The following is a 26570-nucleotide window of genomic DNA, read 5'->3' as shown; positions in this document are numbered from 1 at the left end:
TTGCCAGCTATAACAGACAGCTATTATAGTATTGCAAAGATTAAATGAGATAACAGAATTAAACCACCTAGCACAGCAGTTGGCACAAAAGCCATTCAAATAAGTACGACAACTTCTTAACAAAAGAAAAACATGAAATTACATTACCATTGTTACTATATCATGGTCCAAGATGATTTGGATTGGGATACACTACTTTATCTTAGTATTATACATCAGCGATATTAAATACATAACATATCCTTATGCATTTAAGACCCAGAGATATCATTTATAATGAAGCAGAATTTTAAATGACTTCTTCACTTTTTTGCCCAGAAACTGCATTTCCTTTCTGTCTTGAAACTGAACAGCTAGGAAATATTCCCAAACACTCATTCGCAGTGATTTAAGTTTAAGATTTTTGGTTTTAGGAAGAATGAAATATGCCAGTCTTGGGCTTCTTTCTTCCTCCAAACTCAGATTGTCAAGATCCGATGCATCCTATGGCACAGAGCCCAATTGGTAAAAATGATCCAGGTTTACAAAAAAGCCTTCCTAAACTTCCCATTTGGGATCTGTATTCTCGGGAAACATGTAATCCAACTAAGGTAAGAGATTGGTTCTATTCTATTAAATATCCAAAGGATCATGACATTTTAGAGCAGTGCCGCAATAATACAATGTGCACACACACATGCACAAGATTAAAGCTAGCACTTTCATTAATATGCCTTTCATTTCATTTTAATTTTCAATGTTCTACCAAACAACCGATTAGAAAGTTAGTGCTTTGTACAAAGAACCTTTTCTTTCTTTCATCTTTAAGCTAAAACATACGCATCTTTCTTTTGATCTTTTCACACACACTCTCACTGCTTGAAAACAACAGAAAATTGGGCCCAGTGTGATGGCACCACCAAGATCTCTTTAATTTCTGGAAGCATATATCGCTTACAAAGTGAACCAGTTCAGGTGCCTGGGTGGCTCAGTTGGTTAAGCGACTGCCTTCTGCTCAGGTCATGGTCCCCGGAGTCCTGGGATCGAGTCCCACATCAGGCTCCCGGCTCAGTGGGAAGCCTGCTTCTCCCTCTGACCCTCTCCCCTCTCATGCTGTTTCTCTCCTCTCTCTCTCAAATAAATAAATAAATAAAATCTTAAAAAAAAAAAAAAAAAGTGAACCAATTCAATCAGATAAATCCTGCCACAGTTTTGTAAAGGGAGGTCCTAGAATTTAGTTGCTTAATAAGCTATGAAAAAGTTTCACTATGCTGAGCAGGATAGCTAAGTGGAAAAAGCAGAGCTTACATAAGGCTTTCCTGAATATCTCTGTATTTGCATGGTTTGTTTAAAAATTGACCCACACACTATGTTTTTCCAAATATAGTTTTCTCTTATTCAGGCTCCCCCTTTACAGTGTTGGCATAACTGGACATTTATGAGTATTACAATAGTGATCCTGTCCTACTACACACTGTTGATAATAGCAGAGAACCTTTACATGGAGAACTTTTTATTTTCAGCTAGGCATGCCCATTAAATAAATGAATGTGAAGGTCTGAGTCCTCCCACCTTCAAATTAGCAGGTATGTTAACTAAATTTGGATGGTAAGCCATTGAATAATTCATAAGAAAATAAATATGACATAAAAGATCGTTGCAAATTTGTACTGTTTGCTTTCTTCTTAATTATAACTGAAGAAGAGAGTTGGCCCTGTGGGTTGCTAATTGGGGTGGAAATGGGAGTGGGGAGCTCATTTACTGGAAGCACAATTCCGGGGCTTGGTCAGCTTGAACTTCAACACTGGAAATGAATCCAACAATCATGATCCTAAAATGCTCCATCCTGGAACCAGGATGGCAGTCAGGACTCCTTTCCTATTTCAATAATAACCTATTGCCTGGCACATGCCAATAGGTACCAAAGCCAAGTTCTTTGCAAGAAAATGAATATTAGGTCTCACTGCTTGAATAATAATTAAATTTGGACGGTTAACTACACTAGATATGACAGTCTGTTAGGGAATGTTCCATTAGAGAACTGAAGTGTTTGGATATATTACATTCACAATGGATTTGAAAGCCCTTTCTATATGAAAATGCAGATACAGTCCCAGAATTATCTTTGCAGAGACATGCATCCATGGACATTCCTAAAGGTCCAAAGGGTCTGCAAATAAACTGGATATTGTGATCCCAAATAATAAATGGTCAGACTTTTCAGAGAAAAGTGTTTAGCAAACATGCACCTATCTATCAGACTGTCATGAAATTCCCTAGAAGTTATCACCATTTTAGGGCTAAGGAAACTGAGGCTCAAATGCATCAGTAATTTAATAAAAGTCACAGGGTATGGCATATTGCATTTTTCAAAGACAGTCACAACAACACCTCAATATGTTTTTCTACAATGCAACCTTGAGGTGGAGTCTATGTTTCCTCCTCCTTTTTCTGGGAAATCTTGTAACAGCTCTAACCAACAGAGTATGACAGAAGTGATGCTATTGGACTTCCAAGGCTAGGTTCCATGCAGCTCTGCCTTGCTCTCTTGGGATGCTAACCCTGGGGGCGGAGGGGGGGGTCCCATGAAAGAGTTCCAACTTCCCCAAGACTGCCACATTGGAGAGGTCACTGTAGGTGCTCCTTAGATAGCCCTAGCTGAGCTTCCAGCCAATAGTCAACATCAACTGCCAGTCATGTGAGTGCACCATCAAGGACATCCAACCCAGATGAGCCTGCAGATGACTGCGGCCCCCACCAACATCCAACTGCAACTGCATGAGAGATCCCAGGTGAGAACTTCTCAGCCAGACCCTACTTAAATTTCTGACCCACAAAATCATAAGCAAAATAAAATTGTTGTTTTAAGCCACTAAGGTTTGGGGCAATAATGACTGAGACATGCATCATCAAGCTAGGCTTTGGAGCTGAATGTATCTGATCCAGGAGTATTATTTTTCCCAATTATATATTCTAAGGGGTATATAATTCCCATTATTTTTCATAGTAAGGATGTAGGGTTTCAGTGAAGAGAACATAGAGCTTTCAAGTCACCTTTTTTTTTTTAAAGATTTTGTTTATTTATTTGACAGAGAGAGACAACAAGAGAAGGAACACAAGCAGGGGGAGTGGGAGAGGGAGAAGTAGGCTCTTCACTAAGCAGGTAGCCCAATGCGGGGCTCAATCCCAGGACCCTGGGATCATGACCCAAGCCGAAGGCAGATGCTTAACGACTAAGCCACCCAGACCCAAATCACCTTTAATGAACTGAGTGGTCAGATAGGTAGATCCAATAAAGACTGAGTTACAACAAAGGTAAAAGAAAATATGAGGTAGGATGCTGGCATTCATTAAGCCATTACACTAAACCAAAAGCATAAAAGTAGTCTTTAAGGGACTGGAATCTAGCTCCGTTCTTGTGGTTTAGTGATTAGTTAGGAGACAAAAATGTACCAGAATAAAGGCCTCTACCTTATCCCCACTCCTCAAAAATAACCTTTGTTCTATCTCTCAGAAATCAAATACAGCAAGTAATTGAAAAATAGACAGCTATTAAGAATTTAGCTTCAACACAACTCACAGAAGGGAGGGGACAGTTAATGGATACAGAATTCCAATGGAGGCAAGCATCTTTCATAAAGGTGAAGCAGAGCAATTGAATTTGTTCTTGTCAATCATCATCAAACAAGATATATTGAGTATCTGTGCAGTACAAAGAATCCTGAGATAGAAAAAAAAAAGGAACAGAACATAATTTCTATCCCCAGAGAGCTTCAGCAAGCTCTCTAAGGAAAAGACAAGCATATGTGAAGTGATAGCACAATTTACTTACTTTTTGCTTAAACACATGTACTTTCACAAAGGACCCTTAAGGGCAAAGTGAAAACAAGAAGAGAAGAATTCTGATATAAGAGAAGTCATCTAACATTTGAGGGTCCAAAGTGAAACTGTAAGATTATTCATATTTTTCTCATTTGGAAATAAAAGGCAGGATTAGAGGAGTTAGGTGATTTGCTCAAAGTCACCCAAAAGAGTCAAGTTTATTTTTGGAGCATGTTAATTTAGAAGCACACTTTCTACTCATTGCACAATGAAGGTGAAGGGTAGAGTAGACACGGAACACTAGGCTCAGGACAGCTCTCAAAATGCACAATTAAAAAGAATAATAAACACACAAAAACTGACGTGCATCCACGTTAATCTGTCTCCATGTTCCCTGCATCACTTGATTTTCTGCATTCTTTAGTTTTTTTCCTGCCTTTGAGTTGGATTGAAACCAGAATTCCTAACACTTGCCATCCCAATTTCTGAAAGCATCTTTATACATGCTACCTTTTTGGTCTCTAATTTGCCTCCAAGACACAAGTGTATAACCAAATCAAGTGCATTTTTGAAAACTTCTTGCATGTGTGTCTTAATTCCTTGATGACAAGCTAAGCCATCTACCTCACACTTGCATTTATCTATGCTTTACAACTGATTTTCCCCTGTTAAAAGGAGACAAGCAAGCCCAGAATGGAGTCAGTTGTGCTAAACCCGAAGCCAGCAAACCAAGACTTAATACCTACCCTAAGTGCAATTTCAACCCCCTAGGAATATAACCTTTTTAACCAGTCAATATGGAATCACCTTGTCAGCACTAGTGAAAATAGTCCGCCCAATGGACCCCTTCCATTGCCCTTAAGAAGGGGACTAACCTTGCCTGAAACAATGCATTCATGCTAATAATTTCCTTTTTCCATCCTCTTTGCACCTTTAAAAACCTTTCCCTTTCTGCAGTTTGGAGGAGCTCTTTTCTGTTTGCTAGATGGGATGCTGCCCGATTCATGAATCATTTAATAAAACCAATTTGATCTTCAAATTTACTCAGGTGAATTATGTTTTTTAACACCCCCCATTAGACTTGCTCATCTGGTTGTTAAGAAACCTAGACAATCATACAAAAAGAGTTCAAAGAAAAAACTGTACCTGGACCTGAACTTGTCAGGGATGCTTTCCTTGATTAAGCAAGGCTTGAGCGTGACATTTAAAATGCTGGAGTGAGTCAGTCATTAAGAATCTGCCTTTGGCTTCCATCATGATCCCAGGGTCCTGGTATCGAGCCCCATATCAGGCTCCCCACTCAGTGGGAAGCCCTGCTTCTCCCTCTCCTTCTGCCCCTGCGTGTGTTCCCTCTCTCACTGTGTCCCTCTCTGTCAAATAAATAAAAAATCTTTTAAAAATAAAATAAAATGCTGGAGTGATAAATATGCAATAAATATGGAGAGGCTGGTGCAAGGTAAAGGTGTGGGATGGTGGGGAAAGAAAATTAAGTCATATGACATATTACAATAAAATTTATTTCTAATATCTTTTTCTTAATGATGGAATGAGTTACATCAGCAGGAAAGGTGGGAAGAATATAATTTTGGAAATGGGTTGAAATACAACTATCATAAAATGTGATTGCTTTGTCTTTCAGTAAAATGTTTTTGTCTAAAATTTACCTAAAATAAAAATACACGATAAACTAAAATCAAGCACGGAATCCGACCAGGCATTCCACTGTGTATTCGTATGTGATTCACATTGATAATTAATAAGGTTTGCATAGAAATAAAAGATGGAGACTCCATTGTGGGCTAAATCCTATCTTTGCAGCTTGGAGGCTTTTCCCATCACAAGGCAGATGATGTAACCCGGTAACACAATTGTGTATTGAAAACCTTTTCTCATTTGCAAATTGACATCCGGGGCAGTTACCTTAATGGCCCCCTCCATTCTCACATAGTACTTAGTGCTTTCCAGAGAGGTTTTCTACCCTTTTAAAAATAACATTATTGGAATTTTATTTTAACTGTCTTTCAGAGGCATTGAAGAAAGAGCCTAGATGTTTATAGCTTTTAACTTTTTTTTTAAGCCCAAGTACTCTCTAGCTGTGACGATTATAAGGGCTTTTTTTCTTCTTTCAATTCTCTATTCTAGTTTACCCTTTGGTATCATATTGATGATGGTCAACATTAGTTAAGCAAAAAGCTATCTTATTTTCCCCCTATTTGCCTTTTCAGCAAATGTGACTACCTGTAAGTCATTTACATAGAATAATAGCATAAAAGCATGGCTCTGGAACCAAACTGCCTGAGTTAAACTCTCCACTGTCACTCACTGCATCACAGTAGGATCTTGGACACAAGGCTAGGTCTCTCTGTGCTTCAGTTTCCCTATTTGTGAAAATAGGGATAATAATATAACCTCCTTCATAATGAGGTAATATTTTTTATTGGATAAATTTGTAATATTGGGTACATGTAAGGTGTACATCCTGTTACCTTGATACACTTATACATCGTAATATGGCGGCTGTTGTAATAACATTAACCTCATTACATAAAGTACAATATTTTTGTCTATGTTCAAATAAACTGTACATTAAATCTTTACAGCTATTTTAGTATTTGTTACAAGTTTGTACCCTTAAACACCATCAATCTTCTCCCCCCACTCCCATCCCCTGATAACCACCATTTACTCTGGGTTTTTTTTTAATTTTTTTTTTTTTTTTTAGATTCCACATATAAGTGATATCATAAATGGACTGATATTTATAAAGAGGTTTGGGAAATTCCTGGCATGTAATAAGCCCTTTACACATGTTAGCTATGGTAAATACTGGGATGTAAGATCCAAGAGGGCAGACATTTTTGTCCATATTATTCACCGCTGTATCTTGGGTTAACTACGTAGTGCCTGCCACATATTAGATGTTCAATATGTAATTGTTGAATAAGTATACAATTTCGTTTCATTTGTTTATTTTATTTTCATAATAACAGGGGGAGACTCTGCTAGAATTCTATTATTCCAGACAAATATAAATAAAAATTTAACTAAAGAGAAAACATTAAATCCTGCTGCTGACCAAAAAATAAGACTCAAACATAATGAATTTTACCATAGAAGAGCCTCTAATGTCCCAAAAGAGTGAACATATAGTCCAGAGAATTTCAAGATGAGTTGCAGTAACAGATGTTGAGTTGTAGCAAATATTTATTAAGCATCTACTATAAACCAGGCATTTGACATGCAAATCATATTGAATGGTAGCATAGCCCTATGCTTATAAAAAGGCGATTTTTATCCTGATTTTACAGATGAGGCCCTTGAAGCTTAGAATAGCTAAATAATTTGCCAAGGTCACTAAATAGTAACTGACAAGAAGTAGAGCCAGGTATAGAACCCAACAATTTCAGACTCCAGAGAACAACCATTTAAACACTACACTAACTGCTAACATATTCATTTAATAAATAATGTGTTGTTGGGAGTCTAAAATATGTCAGGCTCTATGTTGAGTATTCTACACATGAAAATGTGCTGGAGGAAGAGTTCCAATGAAAAAATGGCAGAGTTGCACCAGTAAAGTTAAAGAGAAGATGAGCATCTGAGTTAGTGACTAATATTAAGAGACGTCCATGCTAAACTGCATGAGGAATACTGAGATCGTTCCACAAAAGCTGGACTATAAAGCCAGTGATTGGAGAGAAGGGGAGAAAGTCAGTCACAGGTTTGGCAAACAAACAAAAAGGTGATCCTGAGTGAACTTTGTTGTTTGTGTTTGGCTTTTTCCTTTTCTCTCTGACTTGGTATAGATGAAAGGAAGACACAAATCCACAATGATGTTAGACTGCCCTCCATACTGAGCACACTCTGTCTCTCCATGACTCATTACCCTGCATATACTGTGGTCCCTTACTATGATACATTGCTCTAGTTTATTTAAATGTTGCTATCTCTCACTAAATACCAAGTCTTCCTGGACAAGGACCATGTCATTACTGATTTTAGTATCACCTTCTCAGCTTCCTTCATTAGGACAGTTTACAAAGTAAATGTACAAAACACAACCAAATGAAAAAAAACCTGCTTATTACAAGACCAGTGAACTCAGGGCGCCTGGGTGGCTCAGTCATTGAACGTCTGCCTGTGACTCAGGTCATGATCCAAGGGTCCTGAGATTAAGCCCCACATCGGGCTCCCTGCTTGGCAGGAAGGCTATTTCTCCCTCTCCCACTCCCCCTGTTTGTGTTCCCTCTCTCACTATGTCTCTGTCAAATAAATAAATAAAATCTTAAAACAAAACAAGACCAGTGAACTCTAGAAAATGGGACCCATCAACCCAAGAAGGTGTGGGTGGGATACGGTTTGGGGTTGAGACAGTGTCCTGGCAAAGGAAAGCAACCATGAAAATCCCTCAACCAATGAAAAAGCTTATGTGGACAGTGGACAACCAGATAGACAGGTCAAGGCAAATTATACATATGGCAGCTGAGGTAAGAACATGTTTGTGAATTTTGAGGACATTTTCCATGAAGTGATTCAGCATTCCTATATGAGCATCCACATATTGTACTCCTGTTAGAATTTAGGTTGGGCAACATAAACTCTTTGATCTCATCAGATGGCAGAGGTATGTGCTCCCTTATCACATTGTCTTCCAGGAAGCTCAAACTACGATTAGAAGTCTTAGCCTCAGCTGCAATGTATATGTTTATCTCGAATTTCTGTTATTTAAAATTCTCTTATCTTTTATTCTCCAGTGTCCATTTGTTATTTATTTCTTTACTCCTTATTACTCTAGTGGAGAAAACATTTTTTTCATGTTTGCATAAGATTAGCATCACCCTCTATTTATTAAAAATATAAATATTGTTCTTGGGTGGGCATGGGTGCTATGAAAGAAATAAGAAAACTCCTTAATTATATTCAAGATCACATGAAAATCAGTGCTGTCAGTTCTTGATCTATGTTGAAAAGCTTGACTTCTTCAACCCTATTATGCACAAAACTACATACTACAACATAGATGAACCTTAAAACATGGTAAGTAAAAGAAACCAAACACAAAAGGCCACATATTATATAATTCCATTTATATGAATAATCTTAAGTAAGCAAACTCATAGAGACAGAAAGCAAATTGATGGTTCCCAGGGGCTGGGGGTGGGAGAAAGAATGGAAAATGACTGCTTAATAGGTATGGGGTTTCTTTTTGGGGATAGGAAAATTTTCTGAAATTAGCTGGTAATGGCTGTTGTACAACATTGTAAATATACTAAAAGCCAATGAATTGTACACTTTAAAATGGTTAAAATGGTGAATTTTATGTTATGTGAATTCTACCTCAATTTTTTAAAAAACACATAAAAACAAGATCTTTTGTCCACAAAAGTACTTTTTAACTTCAATTCCAAAGCTTCAGGATATTCATCTGAAATCAAACACTCTGAAAGTTGACAACATTTACAGAGATCAAGAAATTGAAAGACTGAATGGTTTGCTTCTAAAATAAGAAGTTAACCTCTTCCCAAAAAATAATCACAATAAAGGAACAAATCCTGAGCCACTTTTCCCCCAAATCACTCCCAGCAGAGCTGCCCTCCCACACGGGTATGTTTTCACTTCCATAATAAATTTTTTTTTTCGTGGGCACCTGGGTGGCTCAGTTGGTTAAGTGTCTGCCTTAGGCTCAGGTCATGATCCCAGGGCCCTGGGATCAAGCCCCGCATCGGGCTCCCTGCTCAGCGGGGAGCCTGCTTCTCCTTCTCCCTCTGCCTGCAGCTTCCTCCTGCTTGTGCTCTCTCTCTCTCTGTGCCAAATAAATAAATAAAATTTTTAAAAATAAAATAAATAAAATAAAATAATTTGTTTTCATGTTCATAATAAAATCTTTAAAAATACTTTAGGAAAACTAATTTCAGATGGCATGATATTACTTGAGTAATTATTAAACCCCCCAAAATAACCAATATTTATTTATAGCAAGTAAATCAAGGAAAGAAATTTGTAACTTAAAATATTTTGGGTTTTGTTATCATTCTTTACTCACCTTATTTATTTATTTATTTATTTATTTTAAAGATTTTTTTATTTATTTGAGAGAGAGACACAGCGAGAGAGGGAACACAAGCAGGGGGAGTGGGAGAGGGAGAAGCAGGCTTCCCGCTGAGCAGGGAGCCCCATGCGGGGCTCGATCCCAGGACCCTGGGATCATGACCTGAGCCGAAGGCAGACGCTTAACGACTGAGCCACCCAGGCGCCCCATTACTCACTTTAAATAGTCCAATCTTCCTATTGCTAAATAAATCAAGCTCTTGCCAATTTTCTCAAACCCCATCAACATCCTTCCGTCCATCGTGTTCCAACTCTTTAGAGTACTTTGCAATGTCCTCTTCCTGCTCCAAGTATCCAAGGGCTCCTTCCCCATTTTCATGTAAGACAATGAAGTTATAAGCAAACAAAAGAAGAAAAAGTGAAGCTCACGGAGAAAAGAGAGATGAGACCAGGATAGGAAACATGAAGAAGATCGTGAAGCTGAGGTTAGAGCTTGCTGCCCAAAGAGGACTAGTTGTACAGCCTTGCTAGTTATTGTCAATACATGGGCTACCACTGTGGCGTCACAACGCAGGTTAAGGTGATAGGCTTGGGGTCAGACACCCCTGGGTCTTAATCCAACTCTTTATGAGCATGGTCAAGTTTTTATCTACTCTTAGCCTCAGTTAATTTATATGTAAAATGGGATTAATAATACCTAATTCATGAAATTATCATGATGAGTAAATAAGATTATGTTAGCAAATCACCTAGCACAGTATAGAGTTCATACTAAACTTTGAGCATTACAGGGGTGCCTGGGTGTCAGTTAAGCATCTGCCTTGGGCTCAGGTCCTAATACCAGGGGTCCTAGGATACAGCCCTGCTTAAAGCTCACTGCTCAGCAGGGAGTCTGTTTCTCCCTCTGCCCCCGCCCCCCGATGGTATTCTCTCAAGTGCAATCTCTCTCTCAAATAAATAAACATTTATAAATTTTATCTCCCCATCCTAATTACATATTTTTTACTTACTTGAAGGACTTTTACATTTATTCTCCGTTCATCTTTTATAGTATCATTCCCTTGACCCTTTTGGGACCTTCCAATATCCCACCCTTTGGCCTAAGAGTAGTCTGATTTCAGCTTCTCTTGGTTCCACCCTGCAATTCCAAATCACTACTGAGACAAACATTAGTCAACTGAATAACTGAAGAGGACAGTCCTTCCACCTGCATTTGCCTTTTAGAAAAGACTAATAAGTTGATTCACAGTCCACAGCTCAGGGATGAATCTGGAGAGTCTGTTCCCAGCAGGCAGGGCATATGCCTTCTGTGTAACAGCTGTCTCTTTGTGCTGTAACTTCAAGCACAGTATTGTGCTAAAACAGCAAGTAATGTAATAAAAATGGGACAATTCAGCCTCACCTCTATGTGCTTGGGCGTGTGAATAGGAAAAACAAAGAAAAAAAATCTGACTTTTCATCAGTGAAATGGAGGACCTGCCCGAAATACAACTGGGGTAGATAAAGGTCTGGGAGATGATCTTTCCATATCTCCTCTGCTAAAGAGAAACCCGTTATTCTCTGGCTCACCTTCTGATGTCTTGCCAGTAGCATCAGATTCTCTGAAATGAAGGCAAAGAGATGCCGACAGCTGCGCCCAGCATGAAAACCACCAAACTGAAGCAGATCTTGTAGCCTGTCACACGGCATCAAGCCAAAGGAAGACATCAATGGCGCACTTAATAAAATCCAAAAACAACTTGCACATATAAGAGTATTTAAGAGGAGGCAAAAGCATCTGGAAGCACCATGGGCTCTACAGTATATTTCTTTTCTGAAAATATAAGCATCACAGGATTTCCATGAATGTGCTAGGTGAATGGATGCAGCAAGAGAGCACATCACTATGCATGGTATCAGATGAAATTCAAGAAAAAAAAAATAGTACCTTTTAAGTAATCATAGTGCCATACTATTTCACATGTATCATTCAAATGATCTTCATACTAACCTTTTGAATTAGGGAGAACTTTTTAGTTGATAGAAACCAATTTCAAACTAGCTTACACAATGAAGACAATTTATTAGCTAGTCTGGATTCATGAATATCACATACCTTAGAGGATACTCCTGTCAAACTTACATTAATTTGTCCTTGGACAGAATTCCTATTAGGAAGTGGAGTTGATTAAAAGAGAAGGAAAGTTTTTAGCTTTCTCTTGGACTCAATTCCCTCCATTTGTTTTTGTGAGCAAGCCATCACACTTTCTTCCATATGCCCTCAAGATTTCCTGTCTCCACACTGCTAAACAAGTATCAAAGATCTTGTCGAGAGGGAAGGAGAGAAGAGCAATGGAAGAGAAGAAAGGAGAAATGATGGAAATGCTTAGAAGAAGGAGGAGACTATCAATGGAATATGAAAATAAATTAATGTTCCAGTGTGTTCCATTTTCTCTCTAAACATAATAATAAATTAAGATTTTATTAACCTACAAGGATATACTAAATCTGTACTGTCTAATATGGTTGCCACCAGCCACATGAGGTTACTTCCATTTAAATTAATTAAAATTAAATAAAATTAAAAATCCAGCTCCTCAGTTGCATGAGCCACGTTTCAAGTGCTCAAGAGCCACACATGGATAGTGGCTACCGTATTGGACAGCATGAATATTAGAACATTTCCACCACTGCAGAAAGTTCTATTGGATAGCACTGATCTCTAAAAAAGAGAAACCAACCTGAGCTTTCTTAAGCCTTAATTTGGTGGGCAAAATAATGAGAAACACAATCCACACTGGAATAAACATAGAATCAGAAATGAAAAACAAAAGAAGATAAAGTTTCCGATGGGGGCAGGATAGAACAGCCTTTAGTGGATAAATCTTTCTATATCAGAAAGAAGAGATAAGGTTTGAGCTGGGAAGTGAGAAAACAGGATCTGTAATATGGGGCCCCATGACAATATATAGAGTCAAATTTAACCTCAAACTTAAGGATCAGAGATATGCCACTCAAGATGAGGGACTTACATCTGCCTAAAAAATGTAGTTGTTTTTCTTTCAATGGAACTGCAATAAAATATACTATAAATTGGCTAATTGATCGGGTTGCTCTGTCAGTGTCATGTCTTAGGACAAATGTTAGAGCTTGCAAATTTTATTGTGAATTAAATACAAAATAATGCATTCTTTCTTAATTTTCTTAGGTGAGCAATTATACTCAAATGGTGATGTTTGAGTAAACAGATCACGGATACAAATAGCCATGATCTTAAAATGGAAATGATCAAGTATTTTTTAAACTCTAGATTTAGCATAAAGTGTGACACCAGATGTCACTAAGTGTACATAACCTGAAATTTTTGTAAATCTAAACCTCTGTGATCTGAAGCAAAGTTTGTTCTTTCTCTAACCTTCCAGATAGATTAGTACATTGACCCTGGTATCAGAAAGTCCTATGATTCTTGATATACCAACTGAAAATGAAGATGAAAGTCAATATTTTCTTTTTTTGCAAGTATAGAGTGACCTGTAGAGGATTTTCAACTTAAAAAAGATAAAAACATGTTTCCAATGTCCTTGACAAGTATTTTTTAAATGTCAATGTTTAAAAATAAATTTATTATTTCTAATAATATACTCATTATAATAGAAAATATAGAAAAAATAGAATAAAGATACTCAAACATATATGCACAACTTAAATACAATCCCTTATTGACATTTTGAATTTTTTTGCTATTTATAGCTTAAATAAATATGTTTTTATCCTACATTTACAATTTTTTTTTTAAGATTTTATTTATTTATTTGACAGAGAGACAGCAAGAGAAGGAACACAAGCAGGGGGGAGCGGGAGAGGGAGAAGCAGGCTTCCTGCAGAGCAGGGAGCCCGATGCGGGGCTTGATCCCAGGACCCTGCGATCATGACCTGAGCTGAAGGCAGATGCCCAACGACTTAGCCACCCAGGCGCCCCTACAATTATTTTTTAAAGCTGTCAATAAACTTTATTTATATAATTTTACATAATATAATTTACTTAACCATTCTCTTTATTTTTTTTGACTTTTGGATCACCATAAATACAATGGCAACAAATACTTTAAGAGATAAAATGTTGCACAGCATTCAGTGATTTTTGTGTTCAAACACAGGTGTTAGTTAGATCCCCAAGGCTGAAGACCCGATTCTTTATTTCCTATCTGTGGGATATTGGAAAGCTGTTAAAACTCTCTGTGCCTCAGTTTCCTCATCTGTAATATTGAATTCATAGGGTTGTTTTAAGAATCAAAAGAGATGACAGCACCAGGCATAAAATAATAGCCCATTTTCTTCATAAACAATACTATCTCCATAGGGTAGATTCCCAGAACTGAAATTACTGAATCAAAGCTATAAAAGGTTTTAAGTCTCTCGAGAAATTTCACCAAGTTTGCTTTTTAAAGATTTATATCCATGGTTATGCCACCAGTCATTTTTGAGCATGCCCCTTCATTATCTAGTCACCAACCCTACTTCTAACGGCTTTCTAACTTTAAGGAGGTAATCATGTAAACAACAGCCTTTTTCAGCCAAAATATAAAATAAACTAAAATTCTACAAAAAAAAAAAAAAAGTCAAAGTTAGCATCTTACTCTAAAACACCTGGAAGGAAGGGGTGCCTGGGTGGCTCAGTCATTGAGCCTCTGCCTTCAGCTCAGGTCATGATCCTGGTGTCCTGGGATCGAGGCCCACATGGGGCTCCCTGCTCAGCGGGAAGTCTGCTTCTCCCTCTCCCACTTCCCCTGCTTGTGTTCCCTCTCTCACTGTGTTTCTCTCTGTCAAATAAATAAAATCTTTTTAAAAAATAAATAAATAAATAAAACACCTGGAAGGAAACAATCTAGACATCTATTTTAAAATATTCACCACTCCTTTCTCAGGAGACCTTTATTTACATTCTCAGTGGGGAAAAAATGTCCTACCAGCAAACGGAATATCACTGTTTATAAGTAAAAGCAACAGTATGCAAGGGATTCAGAAGGGATGAATGGAAATGATAAACATCCAAATGATAATAAGAGTTTCATCATTTTCCCATGTTGCAGCTAAATAAAGCTTTACAGTAGATCCCAGTTGAGGGGATCTACTAGCAGGTTTCAACTACCCGGATTTTCTATCACATTTCCCAAGGTTAAATACGTTGCCTTGAGGCAGCTGCTCCAAATGATAAAGGGGACACTGTAGGACCGTGGTGCTCTTTGTAATGTTAATAACCCTTGATTCTGATATTTGATGCACCTCTGGGGATATCTGCCGGTTTCGGACTTTAAAATCTAACTCAGTTAAATGCACATTATTGCAAAAAATAAAATAAAATAATTTTTTTTAATTTGGCAGAAGCAGGAAGATAATTTGAGCATTCCACATATTTAGATACTTTATTTCTATCGCTGAATTGAATTTGCACAGGATAACATGTTGTGATAGAAAATTAATGTGTGTTTTTTTCCTACAAAAGCAGATGGTATTTTATTTCAGAATTCACATATATTTATATGCTTATTGGATTCATTTTTATGGTAGAAACTACCCAGGATAGTGATCCTTTATCATATTTTTTACTTATTTATTTATTTAAGATTTATGCCCCATCTGGCTTCAAAGGGGCATGAGATGTCTGTAGATGAAAGAATAGGTAAAATGAGACATAAATCTGTGGTAAGTTAATCAAAAAGAGCAGAACACATTCAGAACCACAATTAATACAGGTATTGCTTTGGGGAAAAAAAAATAGGTCCTCTATATTTTCTAATTGCTAATTCAAAAAACAAGAATAAAAAGGAAAAGGAAAAAACATGAATATTTTGAATCATCATATAAATCTCCACCTACCTTTTTTTTTTTTTGATAGAAATCATCCTATGAATCTGTCTAAAGAAGAAATGAATGTGATGAAGGTATGAAGCATCATAGGAGCCAAGAACAAAGAAGGAAAAGAAAAGGAGAAAGGTAGTACAGGGGATGATTCTAAAAGGAAAGGAAAGGGCCCTTCTTTGGTATGACATGCCCTGGGGTTGGTTCAATGAAGGCAATAATGAATACAATGATGTCACTATAATGGGACAAAGTTTGGCAAATAGTAATTGTTTAGTAAATGTTGAAAGCAAATGAAAGTGGGCACTTCCACATGTTTTTTTTTTTTTTAATTAATACAACCACTGTTTAGACTTCCTTTTGAAGATATCAAGTCAACCAAGTAATAATATACTTAATTACAGTTTTATGGAAGGCATTTTCACATTATTCAATTTACTATCACCTTAATTCTCAGTAAATGCTGAAGATGAAAGGAACAATAACAATTTGTATTCTGATGGTCTAACTTTTAGGATAGCATTTGGAAAAAGCTGGAGAAATTGATAAATAAATAACAATATTGACCTTCTCAAACATCAACCCCCTTACAAACAATAGTGCCACATACTAAGGCTCATTCATTCACTTATTAATTCATAGAATTTCTGAATTCTGTGTATATATATATATATGCTCAGTCATCATTGTCATCTAGTCATCAACTCCCCACTTGTTTGTATGTAGTGTTTAATTTTTAATTGCAAACTACAGCCATAATGGGTATGTCAGTTGAGTTTTCAGTAGTCAAATAAAATGACATCAGACGATTTCAAGCATAAATAGCTACTGAGGCAGAGAAAAAGATGTTAAGACTAGAATACCCGTGATCCAACAAGAACAAAATTACAGACCATATTTTAAAAATAAGTCCTACTCTGAAAAACAAACTGAGGGTTCTAGAGGGGAGGGGGGTGGGAGGATGGGTTAGCCTGGTGATGGGTATTAAACAGGGCACGTATTGCATGGAGCACTGGGTGTTATACACAAACAATGAATCATGGAACACTACATAAAAAAAAAAAAATTCCTAAAAAAAAACAAAAATAAAAATAAAAATAAGTCCTAGCTAACATATAACATAAAGTTAACTTGGTTGCATTGACCCCTCTTCCAGAGATCACTGGACAGGGAGAGTGATTGGCTTAAAGTCATAAAATAAAAAACAAGGAATGCTGGATTTACAAGTGAGTTAGGCATTATATCTGCCCACAATCTTGACCTTTGCATTTTGCCTTTTTGCAGTTCTAGAATTCTTTGGGGGCTAAAATAAGGGAACCTACTGCTAAACACAGGGATCTGCAGCTAGACAGTCTCCCCTTCTGGAGTCTGACTCAGAGACAGTTGCCTCTGAGGCACCTCACCATGATACTTGAAAGAGTTGCCCCATAAATTTCTGCTCCTAATGTTCCAAGAATTCTCCAGGCTGTTGACCTTCCTGAGATACAAATTTTAGTATTGTGGTGCCCAGTCTCTTTTCTATAAATTCCCTTTGGGCTTCAGATAGCCAGAGTTGCTTTTGCATCTTGCAAACAAAAAACATTACATAAGATAAGCCTACATTTGCTAACTCCTGATTATCTTTTTCACAAAATGTCAGAGGACACTGAACATGAGGTACGTCAAACAAGTCCACTACAGTATTTTGATTGAATCTAAGGCTTAGCTTCCACAGTAGAGTTTGGGATAGGAGCTTGTGTACAAGTGGCTTATTTGGGAAGTGATCTTGGGAAGCAGGAGTCATGACTAGAGAGAATAAAATAAAGAAGGAAGTGAAACCAAGGAAAAAGTACATCATCAAGTTGGCCATGATGATCTCACTAGACCCTTTAAAGAGTATATAGAATTATTCCCTGGAGGCATGAAAGGAAAAGATAATCAATGACCCCTGTTCCTCTTTTGTTGAGGATTGCCTATGGGCATTTACTACTTTTTCTACAATTCCATGTCTTCCCAACAGACTCTTGCAGGTATTCCCTGCTAAGCAAAGGCATTGGGAGAAAATAATAGCTAAGGTTGGTGGCGCCTGGGTGGCTCAGTCGTTAAGCGTCTGCCTTCGGCTCAGGTCATGATCCCAGGGTCCTGGGATCGAGCCGCGCATCGGGCTTCCTGCTCTGCAGGAGGCCTGCTTCTCCCTCTCCCACTCCCCCTGCTTGTGTTCTCTCTCTCACTGTGTATCTCGCTCTGTCAAATAAATAAAATCTTTAAAAAAATAAAAAAATAAAAAATAATAGCTAAGGCAAGAACTAAATAATAAAAGAAATTGATTAAATGCAGTGGTTGTAGGGTAGAGAAATATAGAAAAATATTTCAGACCTACACATTATCTAATTTAATACTGAGGTGTATATTATTTCAATTTACTGAAGAAATAACTCACATTCTGAAATTTTAAATTATTTTCTCATAACCACAAGGTCAATAGGCAATGAAATAATCACTTCATTATTAAGTTTGGAAAGTCAATCTCAGTTTCCTCACTGACTCTTGAAAAATATTTAAAAAATCTTAAATATACATTCTCCACCTTTGCGTCTGATCTTATTGATAGGTATGTGCGTTATTTTCTTTCCCCACTATCTTTAGGCAGGTGTTCTTATTTTATTTAACATGACTTTTATCGCTGTATTAGCTGGGAAAGAAAGGGTCAAATAATAATAAATGAAAAAAATTAATTAAGCTTGTATTAGATCTAGGCAATGTTTTAATTTAAGCTTAAGCATGCATTTGCTAATTTAGTTTTCACTGCAACTCTATACCATAGCTCTATCATATTTACTTTATATATTAGAAAAATGAGGCACAGAGAAGTTAAGTGATCTGGCCAAGATTACCCAAGAAGTCCCATTCTGAAGTGGGTCCTTAACCACTGTCATACACTGCCTCATATCGTGTATGTGTCTGTGCCATTCAAAGCAATCCAATCATGAGAAGATCAGTCAGAGACTGGGGGAAAGCTGGTGTGTCTTCTGTCTGAGTTCATTTCCAAAGTTATTTAATTTTTGACCACTGCATGATAGTAATATTATAAATTCATGCTGGAAATAGAAACTTTCAGCACTATTTTTGATCTCTTGTTATGTGCTAAATGCTTTACATAATGACTTATTTCATCTTCTCATTAGTCCTAGGAGGTAGGATTTAGTTAGGGGATGAAGTCTGAGGCTCAGAGACATTCAGTAACTTACCAAAGGTCACTCAGTTGCAATGAAAGACATAATTAAATTAGCATTCTGGCTGAGACTTCAAAGCCTATGCTCTGTAACATAAATATGTAAGGATATTTATGAAGGATGGCTCTATTCAAACATCAAATGTCGAGTTGGACTCTGTAAAGTACAATGGCTTGCTTTTTTTTTGGTCTTTCCAATCATATCTGGGAGTACTAGAAGGACACTTTTTTTTACAGTGATAGCTTTTGAACAAAAGCTACCTATGTATCAAATCATTATGTTGTACACCTAAAACTAATACAATGTTATATGTCAGTTATATATCAATTTTTATTTTTTAATTTTTTTAAATTATTTATTTATTTATTTTTTAATTTATTTGACAGGGAGAGAGAGAGCACAAGCAGGTGGAGTAGCAGGCAGAGGGAGAGGGAGAAGCAAGCTCCCCGCTGAGCAAGGAGCCAGATGTGGGGCTGAATCCCAGGACCCTGGGAACATGACCTGAGCCGAAGGCAGTTGCTTAATCAACTGAGCCACCCAGGCACCCCAATATATATCAATTTTTTAAAAAGCTACCTCTATAAATACTGGCATTGGTATTTAAATAATTTTATTTAATTTTTAATTAATTTAAATACCACCACCACTCTCTCAAAAGGTGTTTCAATTTGTTTCCTGGCCAATCTACATATCCAGAAGATCTTCCCAGTGGCTCACTGAAGCCTAAGGAAAGCAATATCCAGGGACTAAGAGGAGAGTTTTCTAGGAGAGACAGACAGAAATTCACTTGATACTGATAAGAGTAGGAGGCAAGTGGAGTAGTGCTAAGGGGTGGGAGAAGAAGATACAAGCAGAAGTATAGGAAGGAGTTTGTGGAAACTTATATGAAAAATGTCATAGGTTCATTGTAAAAATTAAATGAGATGAGCCATACACCACTTAGCTCAGCATATGCTCTATAAATTTTAAAGTTTTTTAATCTCTATCATCATCACCACCACCACCAGTATTGTCATCATCATCATGATCACCATCATCTTAATCCTAATTAGACCCCTACCTACCACTCAATATCACTCTCCATTGCCCCCAAATTTTCCATAGCCTTATAATGCAACATCATATCTATTGTGAGCAGAAATTGATGGAAATATCATGGACTTTGTAGACCTTGGTAAAATCGCATGGATTCTTTTTTTTTTTTTTTAATTTATTTGAGAGAGAGAGAGAGTGAAAGACAGAGCAGGAGTGGAGGGGGGGCGAGCAGAGAGAGAGAGAGAAGCAGAATCCCCGCTGAGCAGGGAGCCCAGTGCGGGGCTCGATCCCAGGACCCTGGGATCATGACCTGAGCCGAAGGCAGATGCTTAACCGACTGAGCCACTCAGGCGCCCCAAATTGCATAGATTCTAATGAGAAAATTATTATTTCTTATCAGAATATTAAAAGGGAAATTTTACATAGTACTTGTATTGGTAGACACGTAGTAAATGTTCAATAAATGATTGCTTAAAGTAACATAGCACTACAAGGTGATATGGAGTATACATCAAGTAGAAAGTCTACATCAAGCTGAAAACATGGCACTTTGAAATTCAGATAATTTGAGGAGACTTTAATAAGGAGGCTATTTTAAAATGTGAGGAAGAGGATACAGAACCCATAAAAGATATTACAGTACCCTGGAACTCTATTTTGACCCCAATACTGACTAGGTAAGAAGAGAGGAGGTTTTGCTCAAAATGGACAGGATTGGACACAGAGAGCCATTGTATCCTAGCTGAGAACATCGGTTGAAAGAGGGAACAAGCCTGCAGCACATCACAGAAAGGATCCAGGGGATTAAATACCCCAAATTCACTCTCCATCCTCCTTCTTTCCATGGATATAATCTATACAGGTCAGCCTCTTATGGCACAAAACAGAGGTAAAAGGTAGAAAGTGGATCTGAAAAGGCAAGCAGAAAATGTTTCACTGAGGGTCTATTTAAATAATTAGCTCTGGGGCACCTGGGTGGCTCAGTCAGTTGAGCCTCCAACTCTTGACTTCAGCAAAGGTCATGATCTCAGGGTCATGAGATCAAGCCCCACAGCATGCTCCACACTGAGCATAGAGCCTGCTTAAGATATTCTCTCTCCCTCTCCCTCTGTCCCTCTCTCATTCAGGCTCTCATAAATAAATAAATAAATAAATAAATAAATAAATAAATAAGCAAGCAAGCAAGATTCTGTGCATATGCATAAAACATATAAACATACATATGCTCACCAGGAATTAGGTATAAAGTTTTCTTCTGTTACATCAAATGTTGTGATCACAGGTTTCCTTTAGCTTAACAAATAAGAGTTCATATATTTGTTTTTCTTATTGTTAATTCCTTAATGGCAAGGATTTATTCCTTTTTGTATTTCAGTTTTCACTACCATTCAATATGTACTTAGTTCAGTGTAGTTACTTCATAAATTGCTTATTGTATTGAATTGAATTAAATGTCTGTTGGAAGCTACCCTTTCCTTAAATGAGGAATTTCACATTGAACTTCAACTTGACATCTGGAAAATGACCTAACTGAAAAGGTTAAAGGTTTTAGTCAAAGTCACAGAGCTGATGATCCATAATACTGGATAAGAGCCAGGGTCCCAATTTTTAATCCTGTTCTCTTCCAATATGTCATTCTTCTCTACATACAAATTCTCCTTCCTATGAGCTTGACAACTCCATCCGTTCAGCACCCTGGACAGTGCTCAGGACATACAAACAGAACTTTTTTTTTTTATGTATTTTTCTTTTCACACCCGTGTTCTCTGATCCTAGAACAGTACTAGGAAGCCTGTAGATGCTCCATAATGGTTTGTTGAAGAAGTAAAAGAATTGATTAATGAGTAGAAAGAGAGGAGGAAGAAGTTTGTTCCAAGCAAACAGCATATTAATTCTTCCTATCTATGAATCTTTTCCCCTAGGTACTTTGTTTGGGTACCTTGCACATATATGCAAATCAAGCAAGCACACTGCACCAGTAGCTGTGTGCTTGAGCAATGTGAATTGTTAGGGATATTCTCCATCATCAGCTGATTTCATGGATAGAAAACCAAAGGATAACCAAAGTAGAATTTTATGTAAAGAGACCAGTCATTTTTCTATGTTCTCTTTCACAGCATTAAAATGCTATTCCTTATTTAAATACCAAAAAAGTATTTTATGTGCAGAGCTCACTCTGGACTAATCTCTCAATCTATGGGTGGAATGACTGAAATCTGGCTTTTCTCTCAATGAAAAATTATTAACGGAAGAGCTTTAGAAACAATTTCCTTGTGAAATACAAATCTGTCTTGTTGAATAAAGCATTCTGACAGGCAGACTAGAAAGTATTAATATGAGGTAACAATCTATCTATACGATTGAACTTTATTTGACTGTGAGAAAAACAGTATAAAATTCTATTATGGCACATCAGGAAGGCCTGGCTTTCCCCAGGCCTTTGTATTTCTTTTACAGAAATCCTCATAAATCATTTAAAATCATTGACCATATCTTACACCTCCCTTTCAGCCATAGTTCAGATGGAAGCTGTGTTGTACTCTAAATGGCTCTGCTTCTCAGATGTAAAACAGAATTTATGTTTACTATTCTTCTTCAGACACCCACACTTTCCCTCTGCAAGATAAACCTTATAACTGCTTTAAATCATCCATTTTCTTCATGTGATTACTGAAAGACTGGCAGATTTACAGGCCTAAGACCATCTGTGCCAAGGAAAGAAGACGATTTTTTTTTTCTTAATAGAAAAGATGGCATTGTTTTATTGTCTCTTTTACAATCTTGCTTATCTGCACACAAGAATCCTCTGTGTTTGACCTGTAAGTATTCACTTTGCTCACTGACAGTCTTCTCTGCTCTCCTACTCTCCCATATGAAACCAATGAAATATAGCCAGCTTTATGCTAATGCAGGGTTTCTCAGTCTCAACAGTACTGACATTTGGGTAATAAACAATTTGATAATTCTTTGTTGTATGGGGGACTATGTGTGCATTTTAGGATGTCTAGCAATGTCCCTTGGGGCTTTTACCCACTAGATGCCAGTAGCACAACCATCCCCTGGCTGTGAAAACAAAAATGCCAGATGTCATATTGCAAAAAGTCTCCTGGGAGACAAAATCACCCCTGGTTTGAGAACCACTATAAAGGCATTCCACACCTGTTTAGTAAATTGTGGGGAAAAAATTAGAGGTAAGGTACACCTACTAAAGAGTCTAACAGAATTCATTACATCCATTCATACATCCGTTCATTCATTTGCCAATTCTTTCTTTCATTGGCTCTTTTCTGGCCATTTGGAGATTCCACAGATCTTATCCCCAAGTAAATAACACTCTCACGGAGAGTTGGTTTTACAGTTATTTGAAGGGTATAAATATGCAGAAATCTCTGGAAAGGACTTCGTTGGTAAGTCCAAGAGAGAGTAAAACTGAATAAATGTGAAGCCTGACTTATGAACTCATGAACTCTGGCAAGAGTAGTCAGAGCTCTCTCACTCACCAAGATTCTACTTTGTGTAATGGAGTTAGAAGAAAATATAACAGAGGGTGATAATGCCTCTTAAGATACCTAAGGTTTCAAGTGCTCCATCTCCTTAAAAAAAACCACTACATTTTAGTAAACCTTTAAGAGACACACTTCAGAATATTTCTTAAGAAACTTGGAGTGAGTGCTCGCTTCGGCAGCACATATACTAAGAAACTTGGAGTGAATTATGCAATGAAAATAAGATAAAACTGGATTACAGATTTTTCTTCCATTTGCTTGATACTTGTCTGTAATTCGAAGTTTGTCTACAATGAGTGTGCATTTCTTTTATAATTAGAAAAAAATCAATAAACTTTATAAAGTTCATTAAAAATTCTGGCTCCTATATGTTTAAAGTGAAGCCCAGCACAGTGAATACCTTACAGTAACTTTCAGCCTCAGAGGGGATTATTTATGGGCAACCACTGAGTACCCCCAGAGAGCAAGGAAATAAAGGTGACACGACGGCATTTTCCAAATTGCTTCTGAATGTACAAAACAGCAGCAGGCCTTTGAAGACCAGGCCTGCAGTGTCTGCCCAGGGAACAATGGTCCATGTAACAAAGTCATCTCTCTCCAGTCCTCCTCACTTCTCCCCCAAGTGATTTCTGCTGTGGCAGCTAAAGCCTCTAACACCCCCACACCCAGGCCTCTGGAAGGTCACATTTGCATTGGCTAGAAGGACGGTCCAGGTGGTGCTGCCCGTGGATACTGTCTGCTATTGCTCGTTTGCTTAATTACAGATTCTTCCCTTGCCAGGCTTTCCTTCCTGATCACCTCCTGCTGTGTGCTGTTTGGACATTTAGCAGGAGATAGGAGAAAAGGAAATATAAAGCAGGGGATCAAGCTATGAATCTGTGAGAAAGACAATCTGCAAGTTGCATGCAGACAGAAATGGGGGAAAGGGTCACTTGATGAGAAATTATTCCCTTAAGGACATGAATAAAATCTTTGTTGAGGTTGTTAGAAACATTGGCTTGAATGCCAGGTAGACCTGGTTCCAATCCCAGCTCTGTTGATTATTAGCTATGGGACCTCTGTTAAGCTCCCTGAATCTAGTTTTCTTCTCCTAAAAAATAGACTTAATAATACCTGTCACAACCTGAAAATTAAATAACTACTATAAACTGTACTTCAGGTACTTTTATGAGTCATTCATAAACTCATTCAACTAGTTGAATGCACTGTAGGTGTCAGAAACTACTACATATTGAATAAGACATAATCAACAAAAGTAAACACAGTCAGCCCCTCCCCTCAGGGAGCATCCAGTCTAATTAGAAATCCATATATCTAGGAAATAAACATATAAGTAAGCATATCATTCTAATGGTGATACATACCACAAGGCAGAAGTTTGTGGGGACCATTTGAGGGTATGGAAGGCTGCACTGAGGATCATCAATCTAGAAGATAGAAAATTTACCAGGTAAAGGAAAGAAAAGTATTCACTATTGACAGAACAATATCAAAAAGTGTCTTATGATATTACAGAACATATGGGGCTCAAATAACAATCCCCTTTGTACACTCAGTACATGGCACAGTGATTCGCACAGAGGTCAATAAATATTTGTTGAATGAGTAAATGAAATTTCTAATAATTATTTTGTAAGTGTTGATTCAGTTACTTGCTAGAAGTACAATCTTTGCCAAATCATTTACTTGTCTAAGAATTAGTTTCCTTATTTGTTGGCTATAATGATTCATAATAATGCCATCTCTAGATTATTTTTAGGATCACATGAAAGAGTGAACATGAAAGGGCCTGCTTGGTAAAGTACTGCACAAACTTCACTTAAGTCTCCCACAAATAAGAATTTTTCTCTAAAACTATTACTAGATGGCAAGCCCCTTGAACCAGGTGCCAAATCTACTGTTTATCCCTGCATTCATAGCATCCATCAGGGTACCCGGACTGAAGCAGACATTCACTAAATATCTGTTATTAAAATATCCATTGGTAATAATTATGCTTTTATTTTTCAATGTGTATACAACTATGTGTACACATATATCACTTGGATTTAGGATCCTGCATTGCTTCTGTCAAAGGCATCAAAACCTAGATGTCAACAGTATATCAAACCAAATATGATTCCATGATCTCTCTCTTGTTGTGCTTCTTGTACTATCCACCAAGTCTATGCCTATTAACCAGCCTGAAAAGGCCCAGAAATATTTCTAAGCAGAGTTGGTACCTCTACTAATTAAGCCTGTTCCTTTTCTCTCTCATTCAATTTGCTTCTGACAAATAAGAGTGGGGCACAAAAAGAAGGAGGTGTGGGAGATTTATGCTATAATTTATTGGATTATCAATATGGCCACCCCAATGTTTGAAAAGCACTAAAGCACAGTAGGTGTTGGGAGAAGCAATCTGTCATGGACCTTGAGCATCCCTGCATATTCTTGCTGGGTATGTCAAGAATGCAAGACCTTGAATTTTATGTAGACCATTTCTCAGGGCTATGTTATCAGAAGCAACCTGGAGGGATGAGGTAATGTCTCTTCCTACTACACAACTACCCCACCAACAAAAAGCAGACTTGCTTCCAACTTACTATGAAAGTGGTTAATCCCATAATCTAGAGTTTCTGTCCTATAATGCACTCCTTGGAATTGGCAAGAGGGGGACCAACACAAACATAAAGCTCTGGTTACTACTGTGAGTAATAACATCCTTTGTCTCTGAGCCAGGAGTTTCGTGTCTTCAGCCAGTATCCATGATACTGTAGCAGACTAACCTGATAGCTTGTAAGTAGAGTAAAATCACAAACTTTTCACTGTTCTGGACATTAAGTAATAATTTTGGCATTGCAGTCTGATATATCTGGGTCTCTCTTTCCATTTAACTTTTTTGAGCTCTAGTTTTATCTTTTGAACCTGAGATCAGAAACCCAACCATAAGTACTGAGCCGGAATTATATTATTTCACTCACAAATAGGTCTAACTATAGTATTATGACAACAAAACAATAAAAAATAAAATAGCCACAAACTTATTGGAAATAGTGGGGGAACTTATAGAGTCTAAGAAATAGTTAAATAATCAGGTCATAGGAAAATCAGAAATAGTTCTGAGTATCTCAGACATGGGAACTCATGAACC

The 26570-nt window shown here is 37.4% G+C and overlaps 1 long non-coding RNA gene across 1 annotated transcript in view; it reads right to left on the bottom strand.

The window, feature by feature from the left end:
- The window catches only part of LOC116644564, a 1160270-nt gene that overhangs the window by 842691 nt on the left and 291009 nt on the right, over window positions 1–26570 (bottom strand). Inside the window, exon 3 of the long non-coding RNA XR_004301783.1 lies at window positions 24805–24867. This is a non-coding gene — a long non-coding RNA (uncharacterized LOC116644564). The remainder of the gene's footprint in view (window positions 1–24804; window positions 24868–26570) is intronic.

The sequence above is a fragment of the Phoca vitulina genome, unplaced genomic scaffold, assembly GCF_004348235.1.
Source record: "Phoca vitulina isolate PV1807 unplaced genomic scaffold, GSC_HSeal_1.0 scaffold30, whole genome shotgun sequence".
NCBI classification, from domain to species: Eukaryota; Metazoa; Chordata; class Mammalia; order Carnivora; family Phocidae; genus Phoca; species Phoca vitulina.
This window is presented reverse-complemented; position numbering and strand designations above follow the sequence as displayed.